Genomic DNA, 26,739 nt, shown 5'->3' with positions numbered 1-26,739 from the left:
GTACCAGCCTGAAGTGAATAGCCGAACAGCGTTCCGCTCACTTCGCTTTAGGTCGGCCATTCACTCGGCTGCCTACGGCAGCTTAGTGAATAGACCTCATAGTGTTCAGGTATCAGGGACCAGGATACCTTCAGGTGGCACCGTGGAGCTGGAGCACATCCTGCAGTTCCTGTGCTCACCTGCAGATGTCTCTGGGCAGTCAGTGGCTGTCTGGGACTTGAGCACCTCCAGGTGGCGCTGTGACGCTGGAACCAGGACCTGCAGCTACAGGGCTCACCTGCAGGTGGCTCTGCAATTAAGCACCACCTGGTGTTACCTGGGAGGGTATTTAATCCCTCTCTGCAGTGGGGATTTTGCCACAGTATTGTCGCCCTAACCTGAGTCCTGAGTCCTGTAGCCTGTTGCCTCTTTGGACTCTGACTCCTGACTCCTTCCCTCCTGCGGCCCTGCTCCCCTGGTTGACTTGCCCTGTTGTACTCTGTGTGTTATTCTGTTTGCCTTTAGTTTGGCTAATTTATGTTGCTTGTGGGTGTTGGTGGGGATGTTGGCGTTTATATGATTTTGAATGGCTATTAAACTATAAGTTCATAGCCGAGTGAATGCCCGACCTACAGCGAAGTGAGCGGAACGCTGTTCGGCTATTCACTTCAGGCTGGTACGGCTGATTTCAGCCGTATATCGGTTGAAATCAGCCGTACATCGGGTGGCTTCACGTGGCTAGAACACAACATGAAAACTTAGCTAAAATTGCTCCCCCCATCCTTTTTGAAAAGCACTTTAAAAATACCCCAAAAAGGACTTTGAGAAGAATGTCCCCTTCCTACTCCTTTGTGTATATAGCATTTTTGCTGAGAGCACTTCTATTCTCACCTGTAGAAATAAAAGGAGTAGCCTTGGTTCCCGTCAGCTGTATATGTGGCTAAAGACAATACCGCCTCCTGGGTTTTGCAGGAACATAAGACCTTATAGCACAGCTCTATGGTTCGACTTTTGATGTCAATAACCACTGTTTCAAAGATCTGAGACATGATGCTGCGACTAGATAATTGGTAATGTTCAAATCTTCTCAACTTTTTCTTGCTGGAAAGACTTACCTTCTCTATTTGTTCTGGTGACTATTGTCACTGGGACTGATGGAAAATCCAAAATTGAATCTTTTTCAACAAGGACATCTGTTCAGATGACAGCTGTCTAAGTGGGTATTTCTTCTCACCTATTGTTGTGTCTCCAGCACAAGAAGTGAAGGGAAATGTCCCAAATGGGACACAAACAGCAAATAAAAAAAACATCCCTTGCTCTATGTGAAACTAACAACCTCTATGCATTAGGCACAGTTAATAATAGTAAAAGCAGTTGTGCATTACTATTGCCCTGCTATGTACTGGGTCATTTCAGTAATCAATAGTAAGGTCTAAATGGGGAATGGTAGATCCAGCAAACAAGAAAACTGTTGAATGCTTTATTAAAGAGTGACCCAAGTATTGGAATGCCTGAGCAATCAACAAAATATAACACACAAAATGCAGACACTTACGCATACCTGCTTTTCAGACTCAACAAGATTTTACAAAATGTGTTTTCCTACAGGAGCACTTTCAGTCTACATTTATATTTCTCTACATGGAGTGTATCTGTAATAAAAATGGCAAATGTTGAAACCTTTTGCTTGATCAATCAGTAAGTGTAACCAGGCATTTAACATAATTTGAAATACAGAAATAAAATTAAATGTGACTACATAGAAAACATTTTTAAATTCCACAAACAGTGTAAACAATATTTTTTTTATAAACTAACCTTCAGATTTTACATTCTACTGTCGTTACATTGGGGTTTTTTTTCTGCAGTGCATCGCCTTTGTTTATAATAGACAGACTCAACAGTAAACATAATTTAATCCTACATGGAGTTTGTTTGCTTATGGATCATTGCACCGTGGACCACTTTTGGTTTCTTGTCAGATTTTATATATAACTAGCAAAACTATTTTATAATTTACGAGCAGAAAAATGCAACCTTACCTCTATTATATTACAATGTTGATTTGACACAAGAGCTATACAGGGAATTGTGAATAATACATTGTAACATTTCACATGGAAAGATAACAATTGTACTATTTTATTTATTTATGAATACCATAACACGGTGAAATCAGTTTATCAATACTTTCTAATAGCCTTTGTTTTGACCCTCTGTAAGAGGGAAACTAATTTCACTTTGTGTTATAGACATAGTGTGATGTTTAGAAACGGTTGTATTGTGTATTAGATAGAATACATACATAAAATGCAATATGCTGTAGTAAAACCGAAAAGGATTTTAGAAAACTGTTGGGCGGGGCTAGCTGTCATTGCTAGCTCCGCACAATCATTTTCTATTTATTTTTTTGTACTTTTTTAACTATTTTTCTGTTCTCCTCAGTCCCTCTTAGGGACCGAGCAGAACAGCCGAGCGGAATGCCGCTCAGCGGCATTCGGCTATTCACTCACTGCTGTTCGGCATCTATAAGAATAGACCGAACAGCAGCGAGTAGCCTGCCGGAGGTTCGGCTCAGCCGATCCAGATGTTGGATCGGCTGAGTTGAACTCCTCCTGCACCTCGGGTCGGCCGAACATGCTGAGCCACGTGAAGCCACCCGATGTACGGCTGATTTCAACCGATATACGGCTGAAATCAGCCGTACCAGCCTGAAGTGAATAGCCGAACAGCGTTCCGCTCACTTCGCTTTAGGTCGGCCATTCACTCGGCTGCCTACGGCAGCTTAGTGAATAGACCTCATAGTGTTCAGGTATCAGGGACCAGGATACCTTCAGGTGGCACCGTGGAGCTGGAGCACATCCTGCAGTTCCTGTGCTCACCTGCAGATGTCTCTGGGCAGTCAGTGGCTGTCTGGGACTTGAGCACCTCCAGGTGGCGCTGTGACGCTGGAACCAGGACCTGCAGCTACAGGGCTCACCTGCAGGTGGCTCTGCAATTAAGCACCACCTGGTGTTACCTGGGAGGGTATTTAATCCCTCTCTGCAGTGGGGATTTTGCCACAGTATTGTCGCCCTAACCTGAGTCCTGAGTCCTGTAGCCTGTTGCCTCTTTGGACTCTGACTCCTGACTCCTTCCCTCCTGCGGCCCTGCTCCCCTGGTTGACTTGCCCTGTTGTACTCTGTGTGTTATTCTGTTTGCCTTTAGTTTGGCTAATTTATGTTGCTTGTGGGTGTTGGTGGGGATGTTGGCGTTTATATGATTTTGAATGGCTATTAAACTATAAGTTCATAGCCGAGTGAATGCCCGACCTACAGCGAAGTGAGCGGAACGCTGTTCGGCTATTCACTTCAGGCTGGTACGGCTGATTTCAGCCGTATATCGGTTGAAATCAGCCGTACATCGGGTGGCTTCACGTGGCTAGAACACAACATGAAAACTTAGCTAAAATTGCTCCCCCCATCCTTTTTGAAAAGCACTTTAAAAATACCCCAAAAAGGACTTTGAGAAGAATGTCCCCTTCCTACTCCTTTGTGTATATAGCATTTTTGCTGAGAGCACTTCTATTCTCACCTGTAGAAATAAAAGGAGTAGCCTTGGTTCCCGTCAGCTGTATATGTGGCTAAAGACAATACCGCCTCCTGGGTTTTGCAGGAACATAAGACCTTATAGCACAGCTCTATGGTTCGACTTTTGATGTCAATAACCACTGTTTCAAAGATCTGAGACATGATGCTGCGACTAGATAATTGGTAATGTTCAAATCTTCTCAACTTTTTCTTGCTGGAAAGACTTACCTTCTCTATTTGTTCTGGTGACTATTGTCACTGGGACTGATGGAAAATCCAAAATTGAATCTTTTTCAACAAGGACATCTGTTCAGATGACAGCTGTCTAAGTGGGTATTTCTTCTCACCTATTGTTGTGTCTCCAGCACAAGAAGTGAAGGGAAATGTCCCAAATGGGACACAAACAGCAAATAAAAAAAACATCCCTTGCTCTATGTGAAACTAACAACCTCTATGCATTAGGCACAGTTAATAATAGTAAAAGCAGTTGTGCATTACTATTGCCCTGCTATGTACTGGGTCATTTCAGTAATCAATAGTAAGGTCTAAATGGGGAATGGTAGATCCAGCAAACAAGAAAACTGTTGAATGCTTTATTAAAGAGTGACCCAAGTATTGGAATGCCTGAGCAATCAACAAAATATAACACACAAAATGCAGACACTTACGCATACCTGCTTTTCAGACTCAACAAGATTTTACAAAATGTGTTTTCCTACAGGAGCACTTTCAGTCTACATTTATATTTCTCTACATGGAGTGTATCTGTAATAAAAATGGCAAATGTTGAAACCTTTTGCTTGATCAATCAGTAAGTGTAACCAGGCATTTAACATAATTTGAAATACAGAAATAAAATTAAATGTGACTACATAGAAAACATTTTTAAATTCCACAAACAGTGTAAACAATATTTTTTTTATAAACTAACCTTCAGATTTTACATTCTACTGTCGTTACATTGGGGTTTTTTTTCTGCAGTGCATCGCCTTTGTTTATAATAGACAGACTCAACAGTAAACATAATTTAATCCTACATGGAGTTTGTTTGCTTATGGATCATTGCACCGTGGACCACTTTTGGTTTCTTGTCAGATTTTATATATAACTAGCAAAACTATTTTATAATTTACGAGCAGAAAAATGCAACCTTACCTCTATTATATTACAATGTTGATTTGACACAAGAGCTATACAGGGAATTGTGAATAATACATTGTAACATTTCACATGGAAAGATAACAATTGTACTATTTTATTTATTTATGAATACCATAACACGGTGAAATCAGTTTATCAATACTTTCTAATAGCCTTTGTTTTGACCCTCTGTAAGAGGGAAACTAATTTCACTTTGTGTTATAGACATAGTGTGATGTTTAGAAACGGTTGTATTGTGTATTAGATAGAATACATACATAAAATGCAATATGCTGTAGTAAAACCGAAAAGGATTCATGGGGGATGTTATACTGAGAACAAGTATTTGCCCATTGTGACAAGATTGTTGAAAGCAGGACAGTATTGCAGATTAGAAACTTGAACGACTACATGTAAAAAAAAAGGTGAGACCCTAATAAACTATTTTGTTGCTAACTGCAAAATATTTGGCACTGTCAGCTGTATCTTCGACTTCCATTTACTATTTTATTTTTTCAACATTTAATTTTCTCCTATAATGAACTGCTAAGCAGATGCTTGGTCTTGTAATTCAAGAGTTGCAACACTCACTTGCCACTAGTTCTTTTAGACCTATCGTTCTTTCGAAGTAGGTGCAAGACTTTTTTAAAGTAAACCTTCCTATGAGAGAAATGGGGGTAAGCGAGGGTGAGGAGTATACTTACTGACTGCTCCTGCTGGAAATGCTACTTTTGAGGCTATAATGCTGAATTGCTTATGTATGGATGTAGTATTTTTGCTAAATTCCTTTTCATATTTTTGTGAATTCTGTAGTCAGCAGCGGGCTGTGCCCAGCCTAACTGTGCCTAAACAGAAGTGTTTATCTAAGCTCAGAGTGTGTGATAGAGAGATACATGACTCTGTGTTATGGATATCTGAAGCCTGGACTATCAGTGGGACTGGAGAACCTGCGATTGCATGCTGGGAGAACTATTAAATACCTGAGCCACTTCCTGTTCTGTCTCTTCCCTCTTCAGCCCTATGAGGATGTCAGTTTAGGGAGTATCTCCTAGGCCTTGGGCCTAGGAAAGATGCAGGGAGGAACCCCTGAAATTGATGGCTGCTGGAAAATAAGAGTATATGGCCTACACAAAACAAGCTGTTCCTGTCCTCTACATATGGAGATGTGAGCGATGGTTAAGTGGGAAGTTAAACACAGGAACCTTGCTATTTTTGCCTGCCTTGGAAGTGGAAATTGAGACAACACTAGAGCCTCAATTGACAAGGAGCCTGAGCCCTGAGTGCCTATCATTCTGAACAATCAAAGAAAAGAACCATGTCTGAGATGAATGTGTCTGGGACTTTACTGTAAGTATATGGACTTAGAGCATTCGTTAATGTAGCTATTAGGTAGCCGAAGAGCCATGTCCCTTTACGTTATGTCTGCATGGTTACCAATAGCGCTACACTTACATACTTTGAACCACTGACCTGGAACAGGAATTCTAGATCTGATCTGAATTCTTGTTCTGAGTGAGTCACTCAGATGTAGTAAAGCCATTGGGTCCAACGACTAATGGCAGCCTACATATTTCACTCCTGGGACACAGCTGAATAAATAACAGAAACACACATATGAACATGTGAACAATCTTATCTGAGGAAGGCTTTGTAACTTTGTCCAGCTACCTGTGATTGATATACCACCGACAGTCCAGACAGACCCTTTAATACACAAAGGTATTAAACTAAGGTATTAACCCCCTACAGGTGCTTAGTTTCTGGCCACAGCCACCCCGACCCGTAAACTTGAAGCCTGATCTGCCTGCATCTGTGCACTAAGGTAACATAGATTTGAGAGAGATGTAGTACTACAGTACTGCAGGAGCAATTCCTCATTCAAGGCTGCTTCAGCAGAGAAGTTGAAGCTGTCTTGGTAATGAAAACACTGTACATGTATACACTATACACAGTGGCAGAGCTAAGGAACAAAGGGCCCTGGTGCAAGATTTTTTTTTTTGGGCCCCCCCTCCCTCCCAAAAAACCCACAAACACAGCGCTCTCCACCCGCAGCGCTTGGCCGGCTGTCACTTTCTCTCCTCCCCGCTGGGAGACGGAGCAGCGTCCAGCGGGAAGAAAAGAAAGCACAGATGCACCGCTATATCAGCAGAAAAATGCCACTTTCGGCATTATGCCAAAAGTGCCATTTTCGGCCAATATGTTTTGGCGGCCAATATATGGTGCAGCCCTAATATTTACAGCAATACCGAATGGCACAGGCTATAGAGGACTACACATCCCAACAATACTTTATATAACAATAGCATTTCTGTATAAAGTACTGCTTTGGGCTCCCCAAGAGCCTGAGGCCCCGGGCGCCCGCACCGCCTGCACCGGCGGTAGTTCCGCCACTGACTATACATGGAAACATGAATTCATGCCATGGATGGCATAGTTCAAGTAATCAATAGATTTTTTAGTTTGATTTTAGAAGTAAATGTGCCAGTGCAGGCTGCACACAAAGTACAGAATAACTTTGAGTTCCAGTATACTGGATACCATGATGGCACACGTTTCCTTAAAAAAACAAACAAAGCTGGTAATGGACTCAGTAATAAGGTAATTCTATAGGATTTATTCTCTATGGACTTCACCTATCATACTGTTGGCCACTTCATCTTACTGCAAAACAGATATTTGTGTGGTAAAGGACAAGTCAAGGTAAATTAAATTAATCAGCGGGCTGACAATTGCCTGAGAAAACATTGCCAGCATGCCAAAGTCAGAACATCCACTCACTTTACCTTTTCTGAGTTTTATGTATAAAGTTTATGTATAATTATTATGTAGTATCATTACCTGTATTCTTAGGTACTGCAGCTTTATCGTATCTTGCATGAATCTAGACTGTACGCTTACTATGTGAGAGACACCAAGGAGCCTACATTGTGTATTGAGAATAACTGGCATACGCCTAATATTATCAGTACAGGGCTGTTTCTGAGTTGCTTGGCTTTATCTGACTTAATCACTTCTGAGTCACAGACCTGGTATGTAGCAAGTGAAAGTCAGAAAAAAAGTCATCATTCATTATCTCTGGAACAGTGATTTGGAAAGTAATGACACCTTAGCATGACAGCCAGACAACTAGCTCCTGATGAAGCCATATATATGTAATGTGTAAATGTGGATTAGTTACATGAATAGTGGGTGGAGACAGATGTACGCTTGGAAACCTGCAACTAGTTCGATCACTGTTTGCTTTCAGCATCTTGAGCACAATTATGATACACAACCTAATGTGAGCGTATATTTTTTTAAAATAAATAAACAAACTTTTTAAAGTGATATTAAAGTCAAAGGGGTTTTAAGCAATTTCAAATGCTGATGAAATCACTTACAGTGAATGCGGCTCCTTAATGTGTAAACGTTTCAATTTCCTGCAGAATCAGCTGGTCCCTTGAGCACTGGCCCTGACTTCCTGTTTTAGAGTGACTAATTTCTCAAGCAGAGTGCTATGCAATCACCTTTGTGTGTGCTTTTAAGCTGTGTGTGCCTCCACAAACACCCAGACACAGCAAGTCAAGCTACTCCCCTCCCACTGCCCCCCTCTCCTCCCTCATTCCTTCTCCAAGCTAGTAGATGAACAGTTGCTGGAGTCTGCTCTGTCCCTTGTGATTTTGTACTGCACAGGAAGTTTAGGGAAGCTGAGCAGAGAGAGTTGGAAGCAGCTGTTCAGAAACATGATTCTAAGTATTTGGGGAAAAAAGTTAAGCAATGCTGTGCTGGGCGATGTATATTTGTTTGATCTGGATTCATTATTGAAAATAGTTTGAGAGTTTGTTTCCATGGTAAGAGTTACCTAATTACTGGCTGTTTTATAAAAAGAAAAGTGATTTTTGACGTATTATGAAGTATTTCATTCTTGCAAGATGAGGAGTTGTCCACTTGGAGGTGTGTTTGGACACAGAAGGCACCACACAGTTTCAAGTGCCTTAAAGTAATATTACACTCTCAGACTTTTTTCAACAATGAATCCAGATCAATCAAATATAAATTGCCCAACAATGTTTTTCTTTACATTTTTGCCCAAGCACTTACTGTCATCATGTTTCTGAGCAGCTGGCTACAACTCTGTCAGCTTCCCTGAACTTCCTGCTAAGTACAAGAGACAGTGCAGTCTAAAGCATCTGTCCATCTATTAGTTTAGAGTAGGGAGAAAGGAAGGAGAGGGGAGGAAGGAGAGGGGAGGATGGAGGAAGGGAGCGACTTGCCCTGCTGAGTCTGTGCGGTTGATTTACTAACCTTATAAACACACCACGAACATGTATACACCTCTGTAGTGTGTTCCCTCCCAGCATGATCTATGGGTGGAATCTAAACACCTTTGTAGTGTGCACACACCCAGCAGGTGTGTTGTGCAAAGCCAAGCATGAATTGCAAGGTGATGTTGTGTAAATTAGCTCTATGTTGTGTTGCTTACGTTGATGAATGCAGGAATGTAAATGCATGAGCTAACCATTTTTGTCTAAACTGTGAAGCAGCATTATATATGCATCATGTGCATGATTTTTCCATATATGTCATTAGTGGAAATATGCTTTTAGAGACTTTTTGGTTGATAAATACGTTTTGCTGTGTGAAAATCACACGCACCTGGTGCGTGCATGTGTTTAGGTTAGTAAATCACCCCCTGTATGTTGGTGGAACACACCTAGCACAAACAAAGGTGGCTCCACAGGACCCTGCAAAGGAAAGGAACCACCCTAAAACAGGATATCAAGGTTAGTGGTTAGGGGATCAGTTAATTCTGCAGGAACTTAAAACAACATTTTTATGTGATTTAATCAGCATTTATAATAGCTTAAAAACCTTTTGAGATTCATATCACTTTAAACAAAAGTGAATGTTATCAGCATTTGGCACAGCACTGTGGGACAAAAGACTCTGATGTGATTGTACTTTGCACTTTATTGATGTTTTTTGCATATTTTGCACATATTGGCAAATATTTTGCACTGTTTGTACGTTTTGCACTGCGAGATACACACATACTAAGTGATTAATCAGCGCGGCACATTACATATTGTCTATATAGAGTTACACCATAGCATGAAAGCCAAGCAACTAGCACTTTCAGAAGGATTCTTTTAGAAGTAAAATAAAATGTGAGCTATGAGTGTTTATTTCTGTAGGCATCTTTAGACAGTCAGACAGCAGGTTCCCGTTTTAAATATTGAGAAGCGTTGACATCCTATTTTACAGGCCCACACTTTATCTCCCTTGATTCTGCCATAAATGATGATGGGCTGCTCACTCCAATCTCTAGATGTGGACACTGTAGCAATGATGGATGACTTCATTACTGTATGCTATATAGCAAATGACAGACAAAAATGTATTGTTCTTTCTCTTTTTTTTTAGCTGGGACACCGAGACCCAGGGCATTGTCCTGGAAATGTGGCAACATCTTTATTTGCAGACCCATTTTTCAACAGTCACATTTTAAAAATATTCATTGGGAATTAGATCTGTATTCTCTAGTGTGAACAAACATTTTCTACAGTAAAAATCTGCCTTTTGAAATGCTCAAATAGGAATGTCAGAACATAAACAAAAGGGTTTTATGCAAGAAGCCGGGAAGACCAGTACACTGATCCCCCAGAAATAATGTGTCCTTGCTTTGCTAAGCTCTATTTACAGAAAAAATTGCAGGGTATCACATAACTGGGGAAAGACTGAAGGCATCATTAGAACCGAACACGGGGGTGTTCGGCTCATCACTAATCATCAGCATCATAACTTTCATTGTTAAGGAAATAGAGCTAAACTACAGGCAATGCCATTGCAGTTTAGATATACTGTATTCATTTTTTTCTTACCTGCATAAGGATTTGTGATTCTGGTCAACAAGTCTTGTGATCCAGGCACCCCTTCCAAGCAGTATAGAAAGGTCAGTGACCTTACTTTTCCCAAGTGCAGTTTAAGTATAACTGTGGTGAATATGTGATTTAGGCTGTCCATACCAGTAAGTCCAGGCTCTCTGTTTTGTAAAGTACTCATTGAAACATTTTGTAAATACCTGTTAAACCATTCTGTAGGCACTTTCTTTGATATGGTGACAATGTTTTTTCTTCTACAGTGAAATCAAATTGTCACCCTTGCTGCTGCTGCTGCTTTAATGTAGGCAGCGTTAACAGCCCTATTAGTTAATAGTTAATAGCTACCCCTAGCTCTTAAAACTGATGGCACATTTCTCTATCTGCAGGTAAGAGCTTAGGGGAATTATGTAGAAGCTCTGGCCAGCAAAGTCTATTAAAGGGTTACTAAACCCTCAGGGTTTTTTGCATATATCTGCTGCTAGCAAGCAGTAGATATATGCAAAAACATGAAAAAAAAGAACTTACCTGCATCTCCACCGCATGTTCAAATCTGAACATCTGAGGATTCTCGGGCAGCTGCAAAGGATCTTGGGGGGGCACATGCACAGTTCAGATCTTCGGCCGGGAGACAAGGAGAGACACAAGGTAAGTCAATGCAGCAGTGTGCACACGCACAGACACCTGTGGGACAGGAAGTGCCAGGTAAGAAAGAGGAGCCAGCGCTGGATACGAGACCAGCACCCGCACTGGAGGGACTCCTGAAAACTACAGGAAAGAAGAAGACGATTGGATCAAGAGGCTTCATTAAAGGTAAGTCCTTACACTAGCATGGGGGGGGGGGGATTTACCCTTTAATGTCACTTTAAGGTGCAGGAGAAATCAGCCTTCCAGCTGTATATACCATTAAAAAAGAGGTGCCCGTTTTTTTCAGTCTATGAGGAAAAAAATGGCGGGCTTAGATGGTCTTTAAGCAATACGGCTCAGTTACCAACTTGGTTTCTCCATGTGATTGGACAATAAAGAAGAGGTAGCACACTGATGCTTATACTTTTGAAAAAAAAAAGTTGCCTTCAGGTTTAAACTTCATCTTCCACAACTCGAGCCTATTTAAAGTAGTATTAAAGGCTGCTTGTTTTTAACCTTAATGCTTTCTCTGCATTAAGGTAAAAAAACGACCAGTACCTTTTTGTATCTCAATCCCCCCCACACTTACCTGTGTTACCACTGTCACCGCCACCTGTCCCTGAAGTGATCCTCAATTCCCTGAACTTCCTGGTTACGAGGGAGGATACTGAGGGCAAAGGCTCCTTCTGCCATCAATTATCCTGTAAGGAGGAGAGGAGGGGCGTGGCCTGCCGCAGGGCTTTGTGCGTCTATGGACGCAACCAGCTACAGCAGGAATGGCCGGGAATGCGCATGCACTGGGGCCTTCTCAGCAGCCGCTTAGCTGATGGAGGCCCCCATACAGGGGGCGGTAGGGAGAACGTGTGGGGATCCTCTAGAGCAGTGGTTCTGAACCTGGGGGTCGAATGACGATTTGCCAGGGGTCGCCTAGCGGCTTCCGGCCACCCAGGAGAGAACCACTTTCTCTGCTCTTTTTTTTTCTGACATCGGGCCCGCCGTCAGTCAGAAAAAAAACCATCTCATCGAGCAGACTAAACCTTTCCAGGATAATTTGTTTTTTCCCCGACAGGGTTAAAAGTAACCCTGCCGCTCCGTGTGCACAGTGAGAGGGGATAGCAGTCTTCCCCTCTCACCTGTCACAGAAGTTCCAGCACAGTGCTGTGCTAGGACTCCTGTATTGGAGGTGACAGGGTCAATAAAGAGAACCTGTCACCTCCAATTGCTATTACACAGGGGCGTGTTACCTCTGTGTGATAGCAATGAAGTTAAGTGTAAAAAAAATAGATAAAAAATTATTAAAGAAATAAAAATAAAATAATGAAAAAAATGAAAAAGCGATTAAAAAGAAATAAGAAACAAATTATTAAAAAATAAGAAAATTATAAAAAGACAATAATAAGGTGAGAGTCTTCCTCAGCCCTCTCCTAGAGCAGCAGTGTCAGTTCTCCCGCTACACCGCCAGATGTCGCTGCAGCAGCCACGTCATCCCTAAATTTTACCGTTGGGGGTCACCACAACTTGCCAAATGTTACCAAGGGGTCCCAGCCCTAGAAAGGTTGAGAACCACTGCTCTAGAGAATGAGGATCTGCTACTTTTTTAGGAAGAAGAACACAGTATTTATACAAAGGTGGGCCTCCTAGGTTTAAAAAGAAATGTAAAAACCTGAAACTTTAATATCGCTTTAAAGAAACAGCAATGTAAAGGGCAGTGCTGAAGTGCAAGCTGCTGCATTTCATACCTACCAATTAAATATACAGAAGCAGATGAATACTGATTGTTTCATGGATACTACACTTGGCCTGAATATTTTTTAATGCTCTTCCAAACAATTTTTATTATAGTCAAGTGTTACATATGGGACCCTCAGCACATTACAAGGTGATCACAAAGAATGAACAGAGTGGTGTCAGCAAAAGCGACTTGTATTTGTGCTTTTTATATTTTATTATATACTGTATTTGATTGTTACGTGTAATCTTTTTTTAAACTTTTCATTTTACTTTTTTTGAGGGACCATTTTGGCACATGAACATGTCAAGGATAGTTGAAAGGAACTTCTGTAACTCTCAAGAGGTATTTAGGGTTCTATTGCACTCTTAACCACATTTATGTCTTATCTCCCCTGGCAACAAATTAATTTTGGCTAAAATGCAAAAATCTCCCCATTTTTGTTAAAATTTCAGTACAATGAAAACTCTCAACATCCACTACCAGGAAATGCAAGCAGGCCATCTTTGTACAAGATTCCTATAACAAAGTAGCATGTCCTCTTCTGATTTGGAGACAGCTGTGATACAACATTCATACATAGCTTATTTGCTGCTTTATACTCTGGTTATTACATTATATAAGGTAATAGTATTCTTTCAAGTGTTCCTTTACATGTTGTTAGAAATCAGCTTTAAAAGCAACTGATGTTATTATTGTAGCCTGAGGTTCTCTAAGGTAGCAAGAAAAACAAAGATTTTCATAATAATTTGTACAATTAGAGTGAAAAATATAATTTGTTTAAAAGCATTGACAACATCATGGTTTGTTTAGCATTAACACATCAAATAGGAATGTATGCTTCATAATGCAGTTAAATAAACAATTACATTTTCTGAAGGCGTTGTGATCCAGATTTAGAATTTAGCAGCTAATTTATTCATTTTGCTGTTTACAGCACATTACACATTTACAGAGTGCTTGAAAAAAAGGCTCGTATTAGTCATATCACAGCATTCACAGAACAACATTCATTTCTGGGATGGGATTCATGTTTAGCACGCAGGCTTTCAGGAAGGGCCAGATAAACAGGAACAAGGCAGCTGTGCAACTTGGAATAAATTAAGTTGATGGAATAGCATTATATGTGCCTAACCTATTCAGAATATTGACACGTGTGTACAATATAAAGATACAGGCAGTCCCCAAGTTAAGAACATCCAAGTTACGTATGACTCCTACTTACGAACGGAGGTCCCAGGCTGTTCCACTAGTTGTAATGCTGCCGTGCTCACACCGACGTTCGTAGTACTGTACATCCTGTTCATTATAGGAAGTTGCTAGACATGCAGACAAGGAGTGCCTGCCTCTTCTTCCGAGTCTGGTACATTGCAGGACTTCTTCCGGGTCCGGGTCTGTACATTGCAGGAAATTGTACAAACATCTGTCCAAGTTGCATTAAAGTAGAACTCCATGCAAACTTGTTTAGTTTTAGCTAGTATGGTGTGGGAGTAGAGCCACTGTGAGGACTACCCGATGCTATCCAAAACGGAAAAAAAAATTTTTGGGTTGGAGTTACACCTAAAAAAAATGTACCTGTTCCAACTTACATACAAATTCAACTTAAGAACAAACCTACAGTCCCTATCTTGTTCATAACTCGGGACTGCCTGTACATGAGAATTATTCATGACAGAGAAAATCATTTTTTGTTACAGCTTAATAATATCATTAGTATTTTTCCTTGGGGACTAAACGGTACTTTCCAGGAAGGTGAAAGCACTTTGTAAAACAAAAGTTATTATTATTATATAGGATTTATATAGCGCTAACAGTTTGTGCAGCGCTTTAAAATATAAGGAAGACATTACAATCACAATACAAATAAAGACAAGATGGTAAGGAGTTACTTATCAGTTCATAAAGTGTCAACTGAATAATACACCTGAAAGCATAATTCATAAAAGCAATGGAACAGTTATTCATTAGTCTGAAGGGTAAAATAGATATTTTTAAACAAGAAACATTTGGAGAAAAGCCTATATAGGTTGTATTCAAACAGTCTTAAAGTGTACATAAAGCTAAAACATTTTTCTATTTTCGGATAGTATGGAAAGGCTAAGGCTTTTGTCAAACTGGGGAGATTTCCCTTTACTTTCTGTCCCAGAGATGCAATAGGAAGTGAGAGGAAAATCTCTCTTAAACCCCCTGTCCCTAGAAGAAGTGCTCCAATTGGATCATTTCATCTCTGTTTCTATTTCAAAAATAACTTAATATTTTTGGATTTTTCATTACTTTCTGCAAACAGAGACAATGGTCACCATCACCAGGACAAGAAAAGAGGGGGAATCTCTCAGCAGTTTAAATGGTTTTAAATAACAGTTGGAAGATTTTAAATATTGTCTGTGTTTCCATAGCAAAGGTTTTCTCTTCTGAAAATATTTACTGAGGTTCCTAATGCTACTAGAAATTATGATCCGAGTATTAATAGTGAGACCTCAGATCTTTTCTTTATGGTGAAATTGCTAAGATACATAGTTGCATTCAGTATTTCAGCTCATGATAATTTTCTCTTCAAAATGATCAGTTCACAAACATAAATAACACCAATCAGTGGATTTTGTTTGCATGATAAATATATTTCACACATGCTGTAAGTCTGGCCATACATGGGGTAATTGAAATGATGATGAAAATTAATCTTTCCAGATCAGAATAGATTTTCCTGAACCATGCTAGGGCTGTGCCTATAGGTGACTTTGGGGCATTACCCGCCTGCTGTAAAAGCCACCTATTGTACTCCCATGCAAAGTAGCATTGATAGAGAAATTTGTTTCTGGGGAATGATAGCACAGTAAAAGTCCCCAAGTGTAGACTGTTCCTGTCCATTCGTCTTCCTTCTCCTTCTTCATTCTCCACTCCTGTTTCCTGAAATCAACAACTGAGGGGAAAGAAGAAAAGAAGAAACATTAATGTGGACTGTAAAAGTCTTATATCATTTTGGGGAGGTTGGAATTCTTCAGGCCAGTATAAGAGAATTACAATAAAAAAAGGCAGAGAGGGGGTGGGGGTGAGAAAGGCCAAACAGGTGGAGATTGTGGTTTCTACGGGAAGAGATCGGAAGAAAAAAAGAATTTTAGTGAGACCCAGTCTTAGACTGACTGTCCACACAGACTTAGACCCAGTTTGTGGGGACAGTTTAACCACTTGCGGAATTGTCACAGTCCAAAGGCAGCTTAACTCTCAAGACACAGAAGTTGACTCCAACACAATTGTACTTCAGATAAGTGCAGTACAAAGGATGTTATTCTAGTCTTTTGAAATGTAAGAAAACAATGACTTTCCCAAGCCCTGCTTCTGCTTTAAAAGTGAAACTAAACTGAGCAGTAGAATGAGAGGGAGTGCCTAGCTAGGAACTGCACTAACTAGAAATAAAACAGGAGGGGGAACATAAAAACATACTAGATATGATAAACAAAACAAGCTGCTATGGCAACACAGAAAAGGAACATGATATTGCCAGTTAACTGACAGAATTAATGCACCAGGTTTTTTTTTAGCCTTTTGCCTGCTGTAATGATATAAATACAGCCTGATAATTTTGAGAAATATTTTTAGCACAAATTATCAATTTTAATATGGAGTAAATACAATCTAATAGATATCTGCTACTATGTAAAACACATATGATGAAAAGCAAACCCCAATTACCCTAAAATACTAGTCAAATAAAATGATTACAACATACAATTACAATCATTTATCTACATGCAATTATTCCTAGGAATAATATTTTTAAAATTAACTCATGTATGGGCAGCCTTAATCTTATATTTAGGAGATAATGTTTTCCCTTTGGGTATAAACCTCCCTCTAGTACTGGACATGTATTTTTACTTCTGACCGACCAACATTTTCAGCTGTTTCAGGTCTATACTTCCTTCTTAGTGATGTTAATCTATAAGGCCAGTGTATTTTGAAACTGATGTGTTAATTATTATGTATTGTAATGTATTTATTTGTTAACAATTGTAGAGGCATTAACGCATCCAAAACATTGTACATTTCTTGATGCAGTTTTTACTTACTTTTATTGTATGCGCGCACAGAATAAGGTTTTGCACTGGGTACATTAAGCGCTGACAAATTGTTATTAAAATTATTTTAAAAAATATTTACACAATACATTTCCGTTTTTGCAACAAATACGTTATGCACTTTTGATGAAATGGCAGCCACTCAGATCAATTTATTCCTAGCGTAAGTAAGATGCACAGAACAGTACAATAGAAAATGTACCCAAGCACACTTACCTGCTACAAGTCTACAAGTCCTAAGACCTGATGTCTGTAGAAAGTGAATTTCTCTAGGGCAAAACGGTGGTCACTATTCTATAGCCATTCCTGCAGTTTTATATTTTGTCAGGTAGACTCTTATCTTCAATTTTTTGCCTGCTGCATTGTGCTAACAAAGGCTGCTAGTTGTTCAATTTGTATATTTCTCACCTTATTCTGCTGGCATTTCAGGAATATACTGTATTGTTTTCCTCCTACTGCCACACGAAGCAAGCCGATGTACGGCTGATTTCAGCTGATGTACGGCTGAAATCAGCTGTACCAGCCTGAAGTGAATAGCCGAACAGTGTTCGGCTCACTTTACTTCTGATCGCTCATTCACTCGGCTGCCCTCGGCAGCTTTGTGAATAGACCCCTAAGTGTATGCAATCTCCAGCATCAGCAGCAATAGTTACTAGGGTCTGAGATCTGACATAGTTCTTTATGGTTGTATGATCACTGGCGGAGAAGAGGGATACAAGAATTTTGGTAACAAAGTATTTCATTTGGACTTACCCTTTAAAACCAATTGCGCCATAAACATATAGTACAATCCCTGACATAAAGTCATATCTTATATCCTTATATTAGTTTGGATTAAAGAAGCAGTTGGCAGATGGGAAAGCATACCTGTTTCTACCTATCTTTGGGAGTAGAATGTTATAGCATCTGCCATAAGCCCACTCAACATATTAATGTTGAATTCTCTATATAAACCATAATTTATGCCAATCATGTTTAAATTGTTGTGGTTCCAATACCATCTGGCCCACAAATATGCAATTAAGAGATACATCTGGTTCATCTCAAGAAAAGCATCCTACACTTTAAAAATGAAGGGATCTATGTCATATACAAATTTGACATCTCTTTGGTTATCATATCTGTCAATTCAGTCCTTATCTGTTGAGCTTGTGTAATGTCTTTGTATCTCACAAAGCTCCTCTCTTGCTTCCTATTAATGAAGAAATCTAGGTTTAACAGCCATTTAGCATTTTAAAAGTCTCTAGAGACCACATAACCTGGATAGCCCTGGAAACCTCTGATGGAAGAAACATGCATTAGGCTAGATTTACACTTCTCTACTATTGTGTTTGTGTTAATGCATGCACATTAGGTGCTTGTCATATGTTGACATGTGTTGCATTAGGAAGCCTATTCATTTTGAAGCGGCTGCCATGCACAGGAATGGAGATGCAACATTTTTTAAGTGGCAGTGCACCATAGTTATTGTGCATTGTGGTGCAGTGCAACACATGTGCAGCAGATTTACATTGCCTTGGTGCCTTGGGGTGTCATTCTAAATTAATCACAATGCAACAAGCTAGCTCACAAAGCATGCATTGCAGTAACTGCAATACACCCTATCCCAAAGGTGTGTTTCAGTTTGCATTCTATGGTCCTGCCTCATAGGAGGTGCCTACCTTATAGGCTATACAGAGCAGGACACTGCTTGAGAAGAAAAGTCAAAGTAAAAACCAAAACAATATTGTGACAGCATTAAACATGTGCCAATACACAGAACAAGCAAGGGTCACTGCCAGTGGGTTGCGTGTGCTCGCATGTTTGCATGAGCATGCTAATGCATGTGAGCATGCTCATGCATGAGGGCATGCTAATGCACAAGGGCACAGTGTGCAAATGTGTGTGTGTATAGGTGTAGCTGGTATCCGCTGTTACCCTGCAACTCTGATCTGCTTTCCCCTTGTTGACGTGGCCTGCCTTGAGCATGTCTCTGCTCTGCCTCTCTGTTGTTGATCTTGGCTAGTTCCTGCCCGTGTCCTGTCTCTGCTCATTCCTGGTCTAACCTTGGCTAGTTCTTGACATCGGCTCAGTTCTGCTGACCCTCTGGTGTGACTCAGGCACCCATGCCACTCTGTGCTCTCTCAGTTCCTGTGTTTCACTCCAATTGTGTTTAAACCAGAGGTCTAAGCAAAGCCCTCGTCATCTCAGCCTCCAACCAGGTACGTAATAAACACATAACTGGCCACTTTAATGTCTACCTTATACCAATTTACTGATGGATATTTTGGCATGGCATGTGGCCCATTTGGTCATAGTTTCAGCCCTGTCACTGGCAGCAACTGAAAAGTGACAGGATCACTAGGCTAGGACAGGGGAGAAATTAAGCCACTTGTCTACTTCATATTATACTCCACGTACAATATCATTCCCACACTGGCTAAACCAGCCCGGTTTCACTCCACTGTTGTTCATTTACTAACACCACAGATGTTGCAACATTTCTGTAAGTAAGGGAGTGATGCTGTAGTAGAAGGCAAATGTCCTATTTAGCAATCCTGTTGCTAGCAAGTTACCACCAGTGACAGGTTCACTAGTGTGGCATGGGCCATAATGTGCTTTTGTAACTTCATATGTGTAAATGTGCATTGTATAATTGTACAATTGTGTATACAAAGTGGTTTTGTGGTTCGTCATGCCCCTTCTGGGTGATACAGTTTGTATATATGTACATTTATTTATGCATACATATATTTTTTGCACCAGGTTATGGGAGACTTGAGCTAGCCCTCCCTATGGAGCCCTGCAGCAACAGATCACTTCTAATAAGATGATCTATTGCTTTTATGTAATCACTCAGTAATAGAAATCTTTTGGAGTTATCTGTAGCTCTTTTCTGCTCTCTAGACTGACAAGAAGTCATGATGTCACATGTGAAACCAGGAGATGAATGATTCAGCAAGAGTCGCTGAGCCCATGCGCTGTTTTAGTACCATTTTAAAAAGGCAACAGAGACTTAAGTGGTTAAAGAGAAACAGGGCAAACATTTTTTTCCGGTAGTTTCAGATAATAAACCTAATAACCAAAAGATTTTGTCACAGTTTCTAAAGCTTCTAATATGGAAATTAGCTGTTACTTCGGCCGGCTCTACAGCCGGCGGATCGCATGTATATTAACGGGCATCGCTGCCCGTTTTTAAATCCCGGCCATTTCCCGGCGCGTGCAAGGGGGCGTGTCTGAGCGGACGTCTAGAGACGCCCGCTCAGATCGAGAGAGCTCCTGGCCGGCCGTTTTTTTACTACGGCCGGCCCGGAGGTAGTTAAAGTGATATTCAAGTCAGAAGGTTTTTAAGCTATTTCAAATGCTGATTAAATCACTTACAATGGATACTGCTCCTAGATGTTTAGAAGTTTTAGCTTCCTGCTGAATCAGCTGGTCCCCTGAGCACTGGTCCTGATATCCTGTTTTAGGGTTTGATCCTTTCCTTTGCAAGGTCACATGGAGCCACCCTTGTGTGTAATAGTAAGCGGTGCATGTCTCTACAAACACACAGACACAGCAAAGCAAGCCTCTTCCCTGCTCCTTGTTCCCCCCTCATCCCTCTTCCCTTCTTTCAGCTACTAGGTGGACGGCTTCTGGAGACTGCTCTGTCTCTTGCGATCTTGTGCTGGACATGAAGTCCAGGGAAGCTGAGCTGATAGAGTTGGAACCACCTGTTTGGAAGCATGATTACTGTAAATACTTGGCTGAAATATAAAGAAATGCTTTGCTGGGTAATGTATATTTGTTTGATCTGGATTCATTATTGAACAAAGTTTGAGAGAGTTTAATACTACTTTAATATCATTGGGAGTCAGTGAAAGTCGAGCTATACCGGTGCTTACCTTCATGATTGCATCATTATGAGTGACACAGGCAGAAATATGCTAACTGGTTCATGTGAACAGTGCCTATATACCGGGACTGGATAGGCAATGTGCTACATCTGAAGTTTTACTTCACTGGGTAGTGCAAATGTGCTCTAACACTTTAGGTTTATGATATACTTATACATAATTCTTCTTAAAGTGATCTATATATTTTCACATACGACTTTCAGTTTTGTTGAAAACATGCTCACGGTGTTAATCTGTACATGCATGCTCTTGACTATTTTTCATTAGTACTTTTAAAACACATATTTCTTGGAACAAAAACTAGTAATTATGTAAAATTAAATTATTTCTCCATCCACTGTAGGGAATCTAATTGACTTTTTTAGATGATAGTGAGTAGGGCAATATTTTATGCTTATTTTCCAATATCAGCTGCCTTTCTACTTTCTTTTCCGTTAAAGTATTAAGAGTCTAATATGATGTAACTGCAGAGCTGTAAGTCAGCAGACAGCATACTGATTATACAGCAAGCACAAAAGCAACAATTTGTCATCCAGTCACTTTATGTTGTACCTTAGATAATGTAGCCTAATGACCTGGTATTCTACAGTGACAAATTGCTGCATCACAACCAAACATAAAAATGCCATGCTCCTAATGAAGGAATCATTCTTGCTCTGTGCATTGTCTATATTCAAAATAATGCAGCGTGGTTGTATAGATGTACAGCTTTCAAATGGAAGACTTGGCAGAACCTTCAGAATTTGCTTCAGTGTGTAAAGTTAAGTATAAAGCTAATTGATTAGTTGTGGTTTGTTATGGTTTTGCCATTTAAAGGATAAACTAAAGTGAACCTTTACCCCCTTTGAGTAAAAATCACATCAGCAAGCAGCTCTGCATGCTGCTATAAAACATATTGTTCTTCTACTTACAATTTCTTGTTTTCTACTTCCTGGTCCACTTTGGCACAAATTATATAATTGTGCCCAAGTGTTGCACCCTGGGAAGGTGGAAAATGCTGGGAAATCTCATCTGTAATCTCACCAGATCTCAGGGAAAGGCATTTTCCTCCCCTAAGATGATGTGCATAGTCACATGTACCAAAGTTCCAGGAAGTAAAGGAAAAAAAATATATGAATTTGCCCTTTTGTAAAAATTACCACTGTGAGAAGAATTGGGAGGAAAAGCCAGCAAATATCTAGAAGTATCTGTTTGTTGATTGTCATTGCTAAAGGTGCCTTTGTTGTTATTTTGAAGATATGGGTAAAGGTCCACTTTAAAGAAGCAACAGATTTGGTGCATGCATAACCCTGTTATAGTAAAAACTGCTCATAGCAACCAGTCAGTGTCCAGCTGTAGGTTTAAGGTTTCAGTGTGAAACAAATATTATACCTTGATGCTATAAGGAAAATACTTTTTAGACATCAGTGTTTATAAATAATGTTCCTATGGCAACATATTCTTTGAACAACCAGGATGCTTTTCTCATTAAGAGTACCTCAGAGCAAAAGTCTCTGGATTAGACACGTAACATTGCCCCCTATGTTGGAACATCTCGTTATTACAAGACCCTTTGTGAAAAGACGTTCCCTAGTAATTGGAAGAATTTATCAAAACTGAAGCAGACAGAATCTGGAGCAGCTGCTCATGGCAACCAATCAACTTTTATCTTTCATTTTGAAAGCTTAAATGAAGTAAAGAGAGAAGCTGATTGGTTGCCATGGATAAATGGTCCAGAATCTGTATGCTCTAGTTTTGTTAACTTTACTGATAACCACTTTAGCATGACTACTCGATATACCACAAAAGTCAGTTGATATGCTGAAACTGGCCTTTGCACAGACTATAGCTTTATTGACCCTGAGCATTCTCACATATTCCTCTGCACAGAAATCCATGCTCACGACTCAACCATTGCCCACCGCCCGGTCCCCCGCACAGCCGCCACGCTGAGCCAGTCACACTGTTATTATTATACATATATATAGCTCTAGCATATATATATCTATATATATATATATAGATATATAGATATATAGATATATAGATATATAGATATATAGATATATAGATATATAGATATATAGATATATAGATATATAGATATATAGATATATAGATATATAGATATATAGATATATAGATATATACCGCAAAGCTGTACAGAGAACACTGAGCCAGTCACATCAGTCTCTGTACAGAGGAGCTTACACTCTAATGTCCCCCCCACAGTCACATTACCCACTGGGCGAAGGGCTTTGTGACCTGCTGGACTCAGGGCTTTGTGACCCGCCGGATTTAGGGCTTCGTGACCCGCTGGACTCAGGGCTTCGTGACCCGCTAGACTAGACATGTGCACCGGCAAAAAAATTGTTTCGCTTCATCTTGTTTTGATTCGGATTTTGCGTTATTTATTTTTTCGGAAATCGGACAAAATTCGTTAGCGGTAGTCTGTACGAATGTTCATTTCCAGGGAATAAGCACAAAGAGGGGCGCCTTTCCTGGTGCAGATAACTTTTATTTCAATAAACATAAATAGAAAACCGAATCATACTCACAAACATGAGTGTCACAAAATCATGAGGTGAGGACTGACAAGCAGTGAGATATCCACTAGGTGATACCAGTGTAGTGGTGACGTTAACGCGTTTCCGGGGCACGCCCCCTTCATCAGAACATAGCGTCACCCTTCCTCTCTCCAACTTAAAAGTATGAGTGGCCAATCAGAGGCGAGCGATAAGCACTTGTCACGGTATAGATTAAGTTGCAGCCGTGGCTTTGTCCGTCTCGGGCACCGTGCTTGGGAAGGAGTGCCGCGATCAGCCAATGGGGACCCGGAGCAGCTCGGGCTCCACCCACTGGGTGTCGCCAGTGCTTCAGCCTATCACGGCCTCCGAAAACCGGACTTACTAATGCATATGAGGACAACAGCGTGTCAGTTGTCAGAATGTGCTGAAGTACTATGAGAACTAAGTCTCCTATACGTGATGGATGGAGGAAGAGTGCACTAAAGCTGATGTCTCCACATAGGTGTGAACACAAACAGCCATATATTAATTTATGAGATGTCCACCTAGTGGACATCTCACTGCTTGTCAGTCCTCACCTCATGATTTTGTGACACTCATGTTTGTGAGTATGATTCGGTTTTCTATTTATGTTTATTGAAATAAAAGTTATCTGCACCAGGAAAGGCGCCCCTCTTTGTGCTTATTCCCTAGATTTCCAGCTTTCGCGGCTTCTTTGGGGCAGCATCCTGCAGCATGCCTAAAAGCAAGTCCTACTAAGAACTGACAGTCCGTGGCGCTTCACTGTTTTTAGAATGTTCATTTCCGTTTCATGTTCGTATCGTTCGTTTCATTGCAGCAAAGTGACATTAAAATAAAAAAAAAATTTAATTGTCACTTTGCTGCAATGAAAATGCGTTCACAAACGAAAATGCGTACAGACTACCGCTAACGAATTTCGTCCGGAAAACTAATTTTTCCGAAAAGAAATCACACATGTCTACTGGACGCAGGGCTTAGGGTTAGTTCACACCATAAGCAGTGTGCTCTGGTCCGATTCTGGCCAGAATGCACTGCCCGCATTGCGGCCGGCTCACTTTCCTGCCAGGCTAGAGTGGGTGTGCCGGGCCATTAAAGTGCATGGCACCATAGCCACACCCTCCGGATGCAATGCGATCGCCCGCACGGGATCGCAAGGCACATTGTGCCTGCAGTGCATTCTGGTGCAATCAAAATAGTGCTTGCAGAATTTTAATCGCACCGCACCCGAACGCACTGCAGGCACAATGTGCCTTGCGATCCCGTGCGGGCGATCGAATTGCGGCCAGAGGGCGTGGCTATGGTGCCATTCACTTCAATGGCCCGCCACGCCCCCTCCAGGCCCGCAAAAAAGTGAGCCGGCCGTAATGCGGACAGTGCGTTCCGGCCAGATTTGGACCGGAACGCACTGCTTATGGTGTGAACTAACCCTTAGTGGCGCCCTGGACTCTGGGGTTAGAGACGCTCTGGATGCAGGGCTTCGTGACCCCCTTGACACAGGGCTTCCTGACCCCCCAGACGCTGGGCTTCCTGACCCCCCCGGACACAGGGCTTTGTGGCCCGTTGTACTCTGGGCTTCATGACCCGCTGGACTCTGGGATTAGTGACGCGGTGGATGCAGGCCTTAAGGACGCACTGGACGCAGGGCTCAGTGATGCGCTGAACGCAGGGCTTAATGACGCGCTGAACGCAGAGCTTAGTGACATGCTGAATGCAGGACCCACCTGAGACCCCACACATACCTGAGAGTGATCCTGCAGAGCCCACCATAGATGCTGATTGACAGCATCAGTGGGCGGGTGCATTAGCTAGTTTGCTATTGGCTATTGCAAAGTGCAAAAGCCAATAGCAATCTAGATATGCATTCCTATGCCCTTTTTTTTCTGACTGACGGCCGGCTGGGGCTCCCATTGTCAGAAAAGAAAAACGATCGCAAGGAAAGGTTTACTCTGCTCGATCGAGCAGAGTAAACCTTTCCGGGAGGAAGTGTTTCTCTCCCGGGGGGGCTATCTAATAGCCGGAGACTCCCGAAGCGTCCGGGAGAGGTGGCATGTCTGCCCTCCTTCCCAGCTCCTCTTACCTGCTCACCTGGCCTCCTCTGCCGCTGGAATGGCCGGAAGTGGCGTGATGTCACTTCCGGCGGTCAGAGATCAGAATAGATGAAAAGCTGATCTTGGCGCGATGGGGCCCCAGCAGAGGCGGCTCTAGACTTTGTGAGGCCTTAGGCGAAACTCCAATGTGAGGCCCCACTTACACCCATCATGAAAAAAGTTCAAATTGAATTGTCACCATAAGTGATGGCAAAGGGATGGAGATGTCCAGCGGAGGGGCATAGGGCCGCTGCAAGGATTTTGTCTACACAGGTCAAACTTCGCACATAGCAACGCTCTGGACTTAGCAACGCACTGGACTCTGCGCTTAGCAAAGCACTGGACAAAGCCATGCACTGGACATAGGAACGCACTGGACACAGCACATAACAGCTCACTGGACTCTGAACATAGCAATGCACTGGACATAGCGAAACACTGGACAGAGCAACGCACTGGAATCTGCACATAACAATGCTCTGGACATAGCAAAACATTGGACTCTGCACATAGCAACACACTGGATATAGCAACATAATGGGCTCTGCACATAGCAACGCTCTGGACTCTGCGCATAGTAACGCTCTGGACTTAGCAATGCACTGGACTCAGCACTTAGCAACGCACTGGACAATGCCACTGGACTCTGGACATAGCAATGCAATGGACATAGCAATGCACTGGACATAGCAACGCACTGGAATCTCCATATAACAATGCTCTGGACATAGGCAACACATTGGACTCTGCACATAGCAACGCTCTGGAATCTGCATATAGCAATGCACTGGACTCTGCACATAGCAACACACTGGGCATAGCAACACACTGGACTTTGCACATAGCAACCACCTGAGGCCCGGTCCAGTGCCCTTTCCCATTAGCTCTTTACCTGCCACAGGGTGCTTCTTCCACCAGGGCAGCATCAACAACCTCCTTCTCCAACGACTGGTGGTTCTGGGCCCCAGCCTCAGCTTCCTCCACCTCCTCTCCTGTTAGAGGGCCCCCCCTGCCTTGAGCCCTTTCAGCGGCCGCACCTGCAGAGAGCCCCGATTCGTGTCCCGTCCTAGCTGCCTGCAGCCATTCTTTGCAGTGAATCTGCCACTGCTCTTGGTTCCCTACCTCCTGCCACATGGCTGCTGCTGTTCATCCCGGCTCTCTCTCCTCCACCTGCTACCGGGGCTGCACTGCGACATTTGTAAGAAAAAGAAAGCCGAACTGTGGACGGAGCAGAGTTCTAGCAGGGGTATGTGAAGTGCCGTCTCGGCGGG

This window comes from Nanorana parkeri, unplaced genomic scaffold, assembly GCF_000935625.1.
Source record: "Nanorana parkeri isolate BGI_ZX_2015 unplaced genomic scaffold, ASM93562v1 scaffold767, whole genome shotgun sequence".
Lineage (NCBI taxonomy): Eukaryota > Metazoa > Chordata > Amphibia > Anura > Dicroglossidae > Nanorana > Nanorana parkeri.
The sequence above is the reverse complement of the archived record's forward strand: the minus strand, read 5'-3'. Positions refer to the sequence as shown.